Raw genomic sequence first — 12,534 nt, 5'->3', positions numbered from 1 at the left:
TTTCTAGAAAGTACTACTTAACTCCCACTTCAGACCATATTTGTTATTTCTGACCCCATCATTTAGCAGTAGGTGACTAACCCAGGAGAAGGATCTACCTCAAGGTGGACTAATCCAACAGGGAGTCGCAAATGTTGTGTTGCACTGGATCCATCATACCTACCAACACTTCTCATCTTATGCTAGTCTAGGTAAAACCATCGTATGCATAGCATTAAACCTGTACTGAATAAAAAATCACACCCTGGAAATGAACTTTGTTAAATAAGTCAATAAGACCAATATCAAAACTTACTGTGCCAGTATACTTACGGTCAATTAATTTATGACAAAGGAAGCAAGAATACGCAATGGATAAAAGATGGTCTCTTCAACAAGTGCTGCTGGGAAAACTGGACAGCTACAATTAAAAGAATGAAATTAGAACATTCTCTAACACCACATACAAAAATAAACTCAAAATGGATTAAAGACCTAAACATGAGCACGGAAACCATAAAACTCGTAAAGGAAAACGAGGCAGAACACTCTTTCGCATACATTGCAGCAATAGTTTTTTTTGGCTCTGTCTCCTAAAGTTCAGTTCAGTTTGGTCACGCAGTGATGTCTGACTCTTTGAGACCCCATGGACTGTAGAACACCAGGCCTCCCCGTCCATCACCAACTCCTGGAGTTCACCCAAACTCACGTCCATTGAGTTGGTGATGCCATCCAACCATCTCATCCTCTGTCGTCCCCTTCTCCTCCTGCCTTCAATCTTCCCAGCATCAGGGTCTTTTCAAATGAGTCAGTTCTTCACATTAGGTGGCCAAAGTATTGGAGTTTCAGCTTCAACATCAGTCCTTCCAATGAACACTCAGGACTGATCTCCTTTAGAATGGACTGGTTGGATCTCCTTGAAGTCCAAGGGACTCTCAAGAGCCTTCTCCAACACCACAGTTCAAAAGCATCAATTCTTCAGAGCTCAGCTTTCTTTAGAGTCCAACTCTCACATCCATACATGACCACTGGAAAAACCATAGCCTTGACTAGACGGACCTTTGTTGGCAAAGTAACGTCTCTGCTTTTTAATATGCTGTCTAGCTTGGTCATAACTTTTCTTCCAGGGAGTAAGTGTCTTCTTATTTCATTGCTGCAGTCACCATCTGCAGTGATTTTGGAGCCCCCAAAAATAAAGTCAGCCACTGTTTCCCCCTCTGTTTGCCATGAAGTGATGGGACCGGATGCCGTGACTTTAGTTTTCTGAATGTTGAGCTTTAAGCGAACTTTTTCACTCTCTCTCTTTCACTTTCCTCAAGAGGCTCTTTAGTTCTTCTTCACTTTCTGCTGTAAAGGTGGTATCATCTGCATATCTGAAGTTATTGATATTTCTCCCGGCAATCTTGATTTCAGCTCGTGTTTTATCCAGCCTAGCATTTCTCATGATGTACTCTGCATAGAAGTTAAATAAGCAGGGTGACAATATACAGCCTTGACGTATTCCTTTCCCAATTTGGAACCAGTCTGTTGTTCCATGTCTAGTTCTAACTGTTGCTTCCTGACCTGCATACAGATTTCTCAAGAGGGAGGTCAGGTGGTCTGGTATTCCCATCTCTTTCAGGATTTTCCACAGTTTATTGTGATCCACATGGTCAAAGGCTTTGGCATAGTCAATAAAGCAGAGAAAAGGAATTAAAAGCAAAAATAAACAAATGGGGCCTAATTAAACTTAAAAGCTTTTGCATAGCAAAGGAACCCATTGACAAATTGACAACTTACTGAATGGGAAAAAAATATTTGCAAATAATATGACAAGTAATGGATTAATATCCAAAATATATAAACAGTTCATATAGTTCAACATCAAAAAATGGGCAGAAGACCTGAATAGAAATTTTTCAAAGAGGATATGCAGATGACCAACAGGCACATGAAAAGATGTTCAACACTGCTAATCAAGGAAATATAAATCAAATCAAATATAAATCAAAACTTTTCAGAATGGCCTTCATCACAAAGAACACAAATGACAAATACTGACAAGGATGTGGAAAAAAGGGGTTGGTGCAGCCACTGTAGAAAATAGTATGGGGATTTCTAAAAAAACTAAAAATAGTACTACCATACAACCCAGCAATTCCACTCCTGAGTATATATCTAAAAAAGCCAAAAATACTAATTAGAAAAGATACACACACCCCAACGTTTCTAGTGGCATTTTTTACAACTGCCAAGATATGGAAGCAAGTTAAGTGTTCATCAACAGATGAATGGATAAATAAAATGTGGTGCATATATATATATGCACATATATATAATATATATGTTATACATATATATGTTATATATAATATTATATATGTGTTTGTGTGTATATTTATATATACACACATCAATATTATATAAACACACATAAAATATATATTTATATATACACACATACAATGGAATACTACTGAGTCATAAAGAAGAATGAAATTTTGCCAGTTGCAGCCATATGGATGGACTGGGAGGGTATTATGGTAAATGGAATAAGTCAGACAGAGAAAGACAAGTACTGTTTGGTTTCACTTATCTGTGGGATCTAAAAAATCAAACAAATGAATGAATTTACAAAATAGAAACAGACCCACAGATATAAAGAACAAACTAGTGGTTAGCACTAGGGCTTCCCAGGTGGTTCAGTTGGTAAAGAAGCTGCCTGCAATGCAGGAGACCTGGGTTGGTCCCTGGGTTGGAAAGATCCCCTGGAGGAGGGCATGGCAACCCACTCCAGTATTCTTGCCTGGAGAATCCCCATGTACAGAGGAGCCTGGTGGGCTACAGTCTATGGAATTGTAAAGAGTTGGACATGACTGAGCGACTGAGCACAGCACAGTGGTTAGCAGTGGGGAAACAGGAGGGGGAGGAACAATAAAGGGATAGGAGGTTAAGAGGTATAAATTATTATGAATAAAATAAGCTACTAGGATATATTGTTCCACACAGGGAATATAGCCAATATTTTATATCATCAATATTTTATATTATTACTATCATATATAGCCAATATTTTATTTTATAACTATAATAGGAGTATAACCTTTAGTAATTGTGAATCACCATATTGTACACCTGTAACTTACATAACTTACTATAGCCTGCCAGACTCCTCTGTCCATGGAATTCTCTAGGCAAGAATATTGGAGTAGGTAGCCATTCCCTTCTCCAGGGGATCTTCCTAACCCAAGGATCGAACCCAGGTCTCCTGCATTGCAGGCAGATTCTTTACCGTGTGAGCCACCAGGGAAGCCCAACTTACATAATACAGTACATCAACTATACTTCAATTTTTAAAAAAGAGTGAAAAAAAACAAACCAAAAAACCCAAGAAACATTACTGGGGAAAGTCCTTATTGAAAACTTGTTTATCAGTGGCTATCATTGAGTCAATAAAGGATAAATGAGATATAGTCCCTTCCATTCTAGACATTCATGTAGAGAAATAATTACAATACATGGAAAGCTAGCAGGCAGCAACAGCAGCAGAGTGGTCTAGCTCTGCTTAGGATGTGACCCTCTGGCTCTGTGCCACTCTGAGATTTGTCATCTCCTAGACACAATTAAAAAGCAGGAAAATGTTTTAAACAAGATTTTGGTGTTTTCCCCGCTCATCAAAGTATGGTAAAAGAAATCTGCTTAATGTCAATGCACACTAGATTCCACAGTCAGATATACTGTAACCTTTCTGTGTGTGTGTGTTGTTGTTTCCCCCCACCCTTCTCTTCTCTATTTTGGGTTATTGAGCAGAAGCTGACTAGCTCCAGTCTGTTCTTTCAGCCTGAAAACCCAGTCCTTCAGGGTTGCCAGACCTAAGGGACAGATCTCCAACATGGAAACTCTTGAAGGGGGTGGCATCACTCATTGAGGGGTCCTCAGTTGGGAAACTCAGGGATGACAGAATCCTTTCCTGGTTTCTATTCCTCCATTTGCCCTGTTTTATGGGAATAGGAGACTCACTGAGGCAGCTGGGGTATGTGTGTTAGCAGCTAACAGGGGCAAAAACTGGCACTGAAAGGAACTACTTCCAGGGAGCAGATCCTATTTCCACCATTACCACTTTCCTAGGACTTATTCAGCACCCAGGCTCTGGGAAGATTTATGAGCTGCTTAAGACATTCATGTTTACTTACTGCTGATCATTGGAAATTCAAGGGTGAGAACTGGATTGTTAGTAGTCAGGGAGCCCTCTGTTCCAGGCCCGTGGGCTCTGTACACCCCCTTAGGTTTATCTCTCTATGCTTTGCTTCACAGCTCCCCCTGAGGCACATGCCACAGATTTCCTCCTGGGCTTTACTTGAATTGGCCAAAATTTCGTAAATGTGCAACAGATTGGGAGAGCTAGAAAATAATCAAATAACCGGGACAAGAACTCATATTTGTGAAGTAGTTTACGGTTTACAAGGTACATTCACATACATTATCACCTAGTTCATTTGTTCATTCATCCATTCATGCATTCCTACCTCATATATTTACCAGACACCAAATGTGTGCCAAGAGTTGAATCTTGCCCCTATATTCTACCAAATAGAAAATACTGCTTAATTTCTGCAGGCCTGTGTTTAATTCTGTAAAATCTATTTATTTAACACTTTTGAAACAACTACACTGTGCAAAGCATTACATCTGGTATAAAGAGTAGTTAATACGCGTGAAAAATATAAAAATCAATAAATTGGGGTAAAGACAATAAAGACATGATCTAGTGAAGGAAGTGGATGTTATACAAACAAAACAAGAAATGCAATGGGGTGGGGAGAAGGAAGGGAATTAAATAAGGAATCCAAGCTCCTAGGTGTCAAACTGAAATGAAGCTTGAAGTTGAGGTGCAGTGGTACCAATTTTCAATTCTGACTAGGAAACACAAGCAGCATTGTGCTATGCTTAGTCACACAGTCGTGTTCAACTCTTTGAGAACCCATGGACTCTTTGTCTATGGGGATTCTCCAGGCAAGAATACTGGAGTCGGTTGCCATGCCCTCCTCCAGGGGATCTTCCCGACCCAGGAATCGAGCCCTGGTCTCCCGAATTGCAAGCAGATTTTTAAAGTCTGAGCCACCAGGGAAGCCTAATAATACTGAGGTGGGTAGCCTATCCCTTCGGAGAGGGCGGTGGCACCCCACTCCAGTACTCTTGCCTGGAGAACCCCATGGTCGGAGGAGCCTGGTGGGCTGCAGTCCATGGTGTCGCGAGGAGTCGGGCACGACTGATGGACTTCGCTTTCATTTTTCGCTTTCATGCATTGGAGAAGGACATGGCAACCCACTCCAGTGTTCTTGCCTGGAGAGTCCCAGGGACGGGGGGAGCCTGGTGGGCTTCCATCTCTGGGGTCGCACAGAGTCAGACACGACAGGAGCGACTTAGCAGCAGCAGCAGCAGCCTATGCCTTCTCCAGGGGATCTTCCCCACCCAGGAATCGAACCAGGGTCTCCTGCATTGCTGGTGGATTCTTCACCAGCAGAGCCACCAGGGAAGCCCCACAAGCAGCATTAATACCATCCAAGTCTAGAGTAAAGAGAGTTATACAAAAGAGCTTCTTTAAATATGAAGTGTTGGAGTAGAATAATGGTTATTAAAAATGGACTCCAAGTGAACTAGTGGTATTTTGTTTTCCTTTTGCTACATACTACAACAGCTTTGCTGTTTTCCTTTATTCACTTTGAACTTCAGGAGTAAGCTATAATTTGAACAAGGATTCCAAAGTTAAAAGAGGAAAGAAAAAAAAAAAAAGCACACAAATTAAAATCTAATTATGAACCTTAAAAAAAAAAAAAAACTATTGGAATAGCTGGCCTCTAACATCTTCTGGCTCTGTTTGTTACCACTACGTTAGCACATCCTTGGAATATTTAGATTTTAATAAGAAAAAAAATACACGAACAAAAAATTTGTAATGAAATTTCAGACATCATGCCAGAAAAGATACGGGGGAGGAGAGGGGCTGCTGAAAACGTCAAATCCCTTCCTCCAAACAACCAGCCTTGTGGTCCAGGTGTATTCAATCCTGACCCCAATTTTACGCATTTAACAGTTTTTAATGGTATAAAGATACATTGAGATATGCCTTACCTTAGATAGATCTTTAACTTCTCTTAAGTTTCAAAATTCCTTGCATCACCTGCTCTGGATAAGGCACTGAGAAATTTTGGAAACACAAACGTGTGCATTTAGGAACCTCCAGGTTCAGCCTTTCTGCATCCGGGAACTTAGAACACTATGACTCATGGGAAGTCAGGTATTTCCGGTAGGGCTGCGGCCTTCAATACTTCGGCCCGCAGATGCTCCAAGCAAGGTGCCCGAGGGCAGTCTTCCTTCAGAAGCTGTGTCTGCTACAGACCCCGTGTGTGCACTCCAGCGTTTTAAAGGTTTTGGGAGGTATGAATTGGAACTTTATCAGACGTAGCATATGAATAATTCATTTATGGAGCCATCAGAACCTCATGGAGTTTAAGCGTGGACCTCTAACTCTCAGAGCAGGGAGCCTCCCGAGCCACGACTGCAGGCTGCATGCTGAATACCAGCTGGTAAGTTTGTTTCCAAATTAGACGCTAGACTTCAAGGTCTTCTTCTTGGGGTCCATACTGAATTGATGTGCCCCAGGAAGGGTTTCCAAGGGACTTAGGGCCCAGGTTTGTGATGCCAGTAAGGAAAATTGAGTTTGGTGTCAGTGGGATAGGCTTTTATTCAATGGTCAGAGAATGGAGAAGGGGAGTTTATACTCTAAAGGCACCTTCTGGAAGGGAGGAAAGTGTGCGTCACCAGAAAGTGGGAAAGAGGGCGGAGAGGGCCAGGAGCAGCTGGCCAAGAGCGGTGCCTCAGGCTCCTTTGCACCAGGCACAAATTATGCCTAGCAGAGTACAAGTCCCCCCTTTTTGGCAGAGGTCTTAGCATGGTGGGAATTAGAGGTACCTTTAGATGCCAACAGGTTTCATATGTGGTTCCTGTGGTCAAGTCATAGCAGGTTTAGTCTGGTTTTTTGGTGCTGCCTTTTGTGGTATCCTGTTAACTGAACACAATTAGCCTGCGTGGTTAAAAACATTGCTGCACCTGGGGCCTAGCAAGGGTTAACAGTTCAGTCCTGAACCTTTTAAAATAAGGGAAATGTTTACTCTCTGGATTCAAGTTTGGTCTCATTTTCTTGTTCTACATGGTTTTTCTGGGAGAATGTATGTACATTTTGACAGTTACCAAGTTCTGAACCTTTGACAACCAATAGAAATCTTCATCTGGATGTCCCACAAGTATGCAAATTCAAATGCACAGAAATTTAATATCCGCTTTTTTCCAATGCAGACCGTGTCTCACTCTCCTTTAGAGATGAAACATTAGTCTTTAGAGGTAGAAATATCTTCCTCCTCCGCCCACTCCGGCCCATCTGTTTAGGCAATAAGACCTATGAAGTGTACCTCAGAAATGTCTCTGAAATCGTCCTCTTTACTTTATTCATTACTTAAATTTTTTGAGCACCAAGGTGTTCAGTTATATATCCTTATCATGCTTTATAGAAGGTACTTCATAAAGGTTTTTTTAAGTTAATTTAAGAGCTGTACCCTCAGAATTTTCTTTTCTGTGGTTACCCACTATCACCACTAAAAAAAGAGGGAGAAGAGAAGCAGCAGAAAAGCAGGATTTTCCTTTGGCTAAACATCACTTTGGAGAACAGGTAGGAGGCTCAAGAACTGGGGAAAGATTTTTTTAAGGTCTAAATTGAACAACGTTTCCTTATGAAAGCCTGAATATTACAAATGGGGACCACTGAGAAGGCAATGGCACCCCACTCCAGTACTCTTGCCTGGAAAATCCCATGGACGGAGGAGCCTGGTAGGCTGTAGTCCATGGGGTTGCTACAGTCGGACACGGTTGAGCATCTTCACTTTCACTTTTCACTTTCATGCATTGGAGAAGGAAGTGGCAACCCACTCCAGTGTTCTTGCCTGGAGAATCCCAGGGACAGGGAAGCCTGGTGGGCTGCCGTCTATGGGGTCGCACAGAGTCGGACACGACTGAAGCGACTTAGCAGCAGCAGCAGTATGTCTGGAGTGATTAGAGAGTTGGTTTGTATAGAGACTTCTTATTTCTCGGGACTGTAAGAGGATGTATTTTCAGTCAAAAGAGTTTCCCCTGCTCAGTATTTCAATTTGAAAAAGTTATTTGTTTGAAGATTTTGATGTGCATGTGTGTTTATCAGAGAGAGTGGGGAGGGGAGGGAAGGAGAGAGGGAGAAAGTAAAGTATGAATGAGCATGTGATTTTTTCCACTTTTAACAGATTCGTGAGTATATTTGCAAATCTCTTCTGTATTATGATTTTGCATATTGTTTCCTTGTGTTTATGTGGGTGTGTTTATTTTATGTGGGAGTGAACTATATAAAAATGTGTGGTTTTCCTGTGAGAAATAATTCAATAGAGTAATGTGTATACGTGCATGTAGGTAGTAGACCAATTAGACTCTAAAATCACTGCAGATAGTAACTGCAGCCTTGAAATTAAAAGACATTTGCTACTTGGAAGAAAAGCTATGACCAACCTAGACAGCATATTAAAAAGCAGAGACATTACTTTACCAACAAAGGTCTGTCTAATCAAAGCTAGTCGTCATGTATGGATGTGAGAGTTGGACTGTGAAGAAAGCTGAGCACCGAAGAATGGATGCTTTTGAACTGTGGTGAAGACTCTTGAGAGTCCCATGGACTGCAAGGAGATCCAACCAGTCCATTCTGAGGGAGATAAGCCCTGTGTGTTCTTTGGAAGGAATGATGCTAAAGCTGAAACTCCAGTACTTTGGCCACCTCATGCGAAGAGTTGACTCATTCGAAAAGACTCTGATGATGGGAGGGATTGGGGGCAGGAGGAAAGGGGGACGACAGAGGATGAGATGGCTGGATGGCATCACCGACTTGATGGACGTGAGTTTGAGTGAACTCTGGGAGTTGGTGATGGACAGTGAGGCCTAGTATGCTGCAATTCATGGGGTCGCAAGGAGTCAGACACGACTGAGCGACTGAACTGAACTGAACTGAACTGAGTCAAAGCTATGGTTTTTCCAGTAGTCATTTATGGATGTGAGAGTTGAACTATAAAGAAAGCTGAGCACCAAAGAATTGCTGCTTTTGAACTGTGGTGCTGGAGAAGATTCTTGAGAGTCCCTTGGACTGCAAAGAGATCCAACCAGTCAATACTACAGGAAATCAGTCCTGAATATTCATTGGAAGGACTGATGTTGAAGCTGAAACTCCAATACTTTGGCTACGTGATGCGAAGAACTGACTCCTTGAAAAGACCCTGATGCTAAAAAAATTGAAGGCAGGAGGAGAAAGGGATGACAGATGATGAAATGGTTGGATGGCATCACTAGTTCGATAGATATGAATTTGAGCAAGCTTCAGGAGTTGATGATGGACAGGGAGTCCTGACATGCTACAGTCCATGAAGTTGAAAAGAGTTGAACATGACTGAGTAACTGAACTGTGAGATATTGTAAATTTTGAAAGCATATTTATAAACAGATCAGATTCTATAATTATATTAAATTTCAACATGTATTAATTATCTCAATAAGGATTTATGAATGAACAACTTTTAGAAGTAATAGATATTATACCTATACAATACTGTATGCATAAATCTTTGCTTTCTTTTCTTTCAAAATTGTGAATTTTGCAGAAAGTATCATACACAGAAATTACAGAAGCTAGAGAAGGTGCCAAAAGAATGACTTCCATAGCATCTTGATTCTTTGGGTGGGATTTGGGCAGGGTGTTCTGTAAGAATTGATGACTCTTGTCCTACATGTGCAACAGTGACCGAGCCCATCTCTTTGTTCCTCCTTGTACTTCTAAAATGAGTTAATGACAATGAGAAAGCATTTGAACTAGTGACCATCAGGACTGAAGGCTGAGGTGAGTCTCTAACAATGCCTAAAAGAGAGGGAAGCAGGCTTTCAAGTCATTTTGAAACTGGGTCTAAATCACAGCTCTACTGCTTCCCAGCTGTGTGGCTATGAGTACCTGACTCCACTTCTTCAAGTCTTAGTTTCCTCATCTATTCAATGAGGTTAATAACACCTACCTCACCTTTCAGGGTGGTTGTAAGTAAAATGCTCTGTATGGTGTCTGGCAGAGAGGTTAGAGTTCAGGAAATACTGTTGCCCTTATCAAAAGAAGTGATCAAAATATCAAGTAATGGCCTTGAAAGAGAAGTGCTCACTTTTCATTCCTCTGAGATCAGCTAGGTATGAAGCCAGGTGTGAAGATTCTGAGCTGGATTGGCTGGGAGGTGATTGAGAAATACATTAAACCAGGTTGGCTGAGAATATTATTTTCCAGGGACCATAGCCCTGTGCATGGTAGACAGTGGAGAGGTACTTTAGTTATACTGTGCCCACCTCCCTGAAGCTTCCCAGGATCCAGCCTTCTGCCTTCATTGCCAGAACTCAACCCAGTCAGGAGTTGGAGCGGAAAGTCTGTGCTTCCTCCCCCCCTTTTAGGGCACACCTAAAAGAAAAGGGATTTGAGCAGAAGCATTGCATTGTAATGGAAAAGGAAATGGCAGCCCACTCCAGGGCTTTTTTCTTGTTTTCTCTACTGGAAAACCCCATGGACAGAGGAGCCTGGCAAGCTACAGTCCATGGGGTCGCAAAAGAGTCTGACATGACTTAGCAACTAAACAACAGTTGCATTGTGAATAGGCTGCCCATGCGTCTTAGTAAAGAGTAGGTTTTATTTAGAGCAAACAAAAGAAAACTTGCATGAGACAAAGTAAGAATGTGTGTGAGCTGAGTCTGGGATTCAGCAAGTATCTTGATTCCTGCAAAATGGAGCCAGTGTGAGCTCAGCATGGTACTTAAGGCCAGTATCATATTTAATCAATTGAATCATTAATTACTTTGAGAAGCATGAACACTTAATTTCTAGTTCATGTGTAGTTTAAAAGGGGGAATGCAGTCCATATGGTTCTGATTCAATTACACTTATATCATCAAAATAGATTGTCTTTTTTTTTTTTTTTAAGTGATATCTTGGCCAAGAAATTCAATGAGTCTTTTAAACAAGCGGTTTAAGCCTTATTTCTTTAAAACAGGAAGTCATATTTGACTTCGGTTAAGCCATTTCCTCTGGATAAGTTTTAGGAATGGCTAAGTTTTGGACACTTGCAAATCCTAAGTTGGTTTCAGTCATGCAGAAACTGGGTTTTGAACTTTAGAGCAAACTCTCAGACCCTCGGAGTGGTGACCATGTTGCTCAACAGTTAAGCTCTTTGCAAATAACCTCCTGCTGTGCATAATGATATATTCTAGAAAAGCTCTGATTCTTTCTTGCTTGCTTTCTTTTCTGCCTGCCTACTGCTCAGTCTCAGTCACATCCCTACCAGTTGGTCATTTTAATTCCACTAGTCACTTGAACTGTAAAAGCCTCATATTTTTAATGCTCTGCTCTAAGGTTCTTTTCAGTTTGAAAATGCAGGGTTTCTGTAGCTCTATAATCAGTACACATTTAGAACCATGCTGTCAAGGTACGATTTCAAATTTAGGTTAAAATACTAGAACTCAGTAGCTATTCTCTACTAGGACACATTAGCTGTTTGACCTTGGGAAAATAATTAAAACTCTAGGTCTGAATTGTATCATCTGTAGTTATCTGAGATGTAATGAAGGGCCCACCACAGTATCCAGCTCAAAGTAATCACATGTATATTTATTCCTTTGTTTTCTCCTTCCTTTCTCTTCCTATCTTTCTCTCTCTTTTTTTTTTCTCTTCACTTCTTTCCCTTTTTTTCCCTTCTTCTGGTCTTCCCGTCATACTTTTATCTTTTTATAATGTGGTGAAGATTTTTACTGTCTTATACCATTTTTTTCCAAAAGATTCATATGTGTGATTTCATCTCCTGTAGTTGGTGAGCTGTTAGAGGATTGAACAATTACTTCTGTTTGATCATCTCTGCATTGCCTCATCAAGGGTCCCGAGGATGGTCATTCCTAGGTTAGTGCTATGACTGGGCTGGCCTTAATGATTTTGACAGCTGTTCATACTTATAGACAGGTAGATTCTGTGAAAGAGCTCATCTTTTTACTGCCTTGTTCAACTTATAGTTATCGCATCACTTTACTTAATCCATACAACATGGATTCTTGGTGTTTTGAAGCTATCACATCACTTTAATCCATAAAACATGATTTCTTGGTGCTGGTGAGATTCTGTACTTCTTAGGGTAAATTTATATTCTTTGAGAAAAGGTCATGCAAAGACCTGAATATATTTTTAACTAAAACACTGCTAATGAAATTTAAATCCCAAGAAAATCAGAAAATTGAGGGTCAGACATGAGCCCAATGAAGCAAGACTTATTGCCCTTCCATGAATACTCTACAAATCATTTTGAGACTATATTTAGGCTGTAAAATTTAGACCTTCTAATGCCTGGATTATTTAAAGATGTATTGATTCTTACAAAATGTGAATCAGGACACTCTTTAGGGATTAAATTTAATAAAAATGTCTTTTTTCCCTTTTAGCAG

General features: G+C 40.7%; 1 protein-coding gene across 2 annotated transcripts in view; it reads right to left on the bottom strand.

Annotated features, from left to right (window-relative positions):
- LOC129654864 (sperm-associated antigen 17-like) overlaps nucleotides 1-6,222 on the bottom strand; it is a 257,575-nt gene extending 251,353 nt beyond the window's left edge. Inside the window, exons 1-2 of one of the 2 annotated variants that reach the window (XR_008715623.1) lie at nucleotides 6,091-6,219; nucleotides 313-400 (exon numbers count right to left, since the gene is read on the bottom strand). The gene's annotated coding sequence lies outside the window, so the exon portion shown is untranslated. The other variant, XR_008715624.1, reaches the window with a different exon arrangement.
- Nucleotides 6,223-12,534: the final 6,312 nt, after the last annotated feature.

Source organism: Bubalus kerabau, chromosome 6 (assembly GCF_029407905.1).
Source record: "Bubalus kerabau isolate K-KA32 ecotype Philippines breed swamp buffalo chromosome 6, PCC_UOA_SB_1v2, whole genome shotgun sequence".
Lineage (NCBI taxonomy): Eukaryota > Metazoa > Chordata > Mammalia > Artiodactyla > Bovidae > Bubalus > Bubalus kerabau.
This window is presented reverse-complemented; position numbering and strand designations above follow the sequence as displayed.